The sequence below is a fragment of the Zonotrichia albicollis genome, chromosome W (assembly GCF_047830755.1).
Source record: "Zonotrichia albicollis isolate bZonAlb1 chromosome W, bZonAlb1.hap1, whole genome shotgun sequence".
Classification (NCBI taxonomy): domain Eukaryota; kingdom Metazoa; phylum Chordata; class Aves; order Passeriformes; family Passerellidae; genus Zonotrichia; species Zonotrichia albicollis.
This window is the reverse complement of record NC_133859.1, coordinates 26,092,196-26,094,886: the sequence shown is the minus strand read 5'-3', so window position 1 is coordinate 26,094,886 and position 2,691 is coordinate 26,092,196.

The window sequence follows — 2,691 nt, the reverse complement described above, 5'->3', positions numbered from 1 at the left end:
ATACATTTTCCTTTTTCTTGATAGACAATCTTCCCCTAATATTGTTGATTTAAGCTTCCACTCTCTTTCCCTTCTTTTGGGTACTACCATGTTTTTTCTTGATGTAATCCATTTAAAAATGTCTAGGGGACTTAAACTGATACCATCCCATGGCCTAATTTCACTTAAGTGTGTCCCCCTGCACACCCAACAATCAGATTAAATTCTTTTGTAATTGTTTCCACCATAACAATAAAAAGATTCTTACTATATATTTGTCCCTCTCTATCCCTTTGTCTTTTCAATTGCACTTCTTTCTCTTTGAATGTATCCTCTAAGTTGGTTTCACATTCTTGTTCAAAACATACCCATCTTTCTTTCATAGGGCACTCTCCTGACATCCTCTGGCTTGGATCTGCAATATTTTTAGCCGGCCAATATATTTTATCCTCTTTACAGGTTGTTAACTGGGAGAGATTGATACATTTGGGATTCATGTTTGTGTGTACTCTGATTAATACACTTACTGTATCTCCTCTATACAAGGGCTAGTAAAACTTCTCACAAATGTTTCCTCCACTTCCACCAAAGTGGATGAGTAGTAGTGTTAGTGTTCAGAAACACATAATCACGAAAATTATTATGCCAGTGCTTTTATTTAGAGCTCTGGGAATCGGGGTATTTCAACCCAAATCTGATTCCGACTATACATTTGAGATGAACATGTTTTTATATTCTATCGTTATATAACTTTCATTTTAATTATTAAACTTATATTGTTCTATTGTATACATAGACTTCAGCCAAGCATAGCTCCCCTTAAATTTCCAACATAGTTTCTCATGATTCTTCTTGATTATACAGTAATTATATTTAATTACTAAACAGTCATCACATCTAACAATTATATAATTTATCATACTGCTTACGCAGGTGCAACACAAAGCCTAACATTTCAGAGTCTATTTTAACATTTTCCAAGGGCCCCACTATCAGTAGCATTGCTACCAGTGGGAGTCTGGTATGGGCTGGCCTCCTCACCTCTCACTCCACAGGGGTTTTCTCGGTGCCCAGAGAGTATTTCCCGGAGGTAGTTCCTGATCCAGTCTTGCCTCCCACCTCTGGTTTCCCCTTCTTCTGCAGACATTCTGCCATGATCCTTATCGCCCCGACTCCCTTCCCTCAATTTGCTCCCAATTAGGGTTGCATGGAGAGTGCTCTATGGAACAGAAGCTGAGATATTATTTTGACTGCAAATTCTTAGCTAAACGAAACTTAAACTTATAACTATAACAAACATTAACAAACTTAAAGGATATACAGATAACAATGTAGATTTTTCCCGTGGGGGGTTGTGTTCAGGGTTGTGCTTCTTTCGGTGTCTTCCTCAGGACCAATTTCAAGTCTTTATCGTCTCTGTTGGCTATAGTCCATTCGCTTGTCTCAGCTGGGGGTTGTACTGGACCCTTCACTCGACTTGCATGAGTTCACCCCTGTAGCAGGCACAGGGCCTGCAAGGGCCCCATGGCGAGCAGAAGCCTATGTATAGGAAATGCCAAATCATGGTGAATAAGCTAGAAGCCCCTCTTCTGCCTTTGGACCCCTGCTTATCTCTCTGTAAGCCTATAGGTAACTTTCCTTTAACCCTTGCTATTGGACAATTTCTGGTCCCACTGTATCCTATATAATGGGCTCTTTTAGCCTATTTCGGATAGAAGAGCTGTCACTGGAACCCTTCTCAGACGACCCAATAAAGACATCGCTGTGGAACTTTAAAACAGCCTTCTCCTCTCTCACCTTGTGTCTGCCTGCCTGCGGCACCTAGCAAGCTAAGAGCTGAAATCACAATGAGCTGATAATCACTAAAGAGCTGATATCACTTAAGCTTGCTAAGGTTGCCAGCGGCCAAGAACTGCTTGGCTATTCCGGCAGTCTGTCCCGTAGAGGACTGAGCTATCCGGACCCGTGCAGCCTGCTTGGGGACAAACCTGAACCCAGCAGGAGGCTGCATTACACACCTGCTCCTTTGTTCTTTCTGTGGTGTTTGTTGTAAGCAGCACCTGGAAGGGGCCTTCAAAGCGAGCAGTTAGTGGAGGGTTTTTCCATGATTTAATCAATATCCAGTCTCCCAGGTTAATACCATGTATTTTACAGTCCAGTGGGAAAGTTTGGGGAAGGTAGCCCCTGTTCCTTAGTTCTTCTATGGTTGTTGTTACTGTTTCTATATATTTTTGTATTGTCGTCCCCCCCTCTAGATGTTCCCTAACACTGTATGGGGTAAGCAAGAAAGGCAGCCCAAGCAACCATTTCATAAGGCAAGACCCCCTAGATCTGTTCTAGGTATGGTTCTTATTCGTAATAGGACTAGTGGTAAACATTTGAACCAATTCCATTGGGTTTCTAAGACCAATTTTGTTCAGATATTCTTTAAGGTTTGATTCACCCTCTTGACTCTCCCAGAACTCTGAGGGTGCCAAGGGGTGTGTAACCCCCACTTTATTCCCAAGGTCCTGGTGATTTGTTGCAGAACACTGGATGTAAAGTGGGGGCCACAGTCCGAATCAATAGTATTTACTAGCTTGTATTTTGGAATAATTTCTTCCAAGAGAACTTTTGTCACAGTTTGGGCTGTCTCCCTTCTCATGGGGAAGGCTTCAACTCAGTGGATTAGATGGTCAACTATGACCAATAGGTGTTTATATCTTTGGGCTG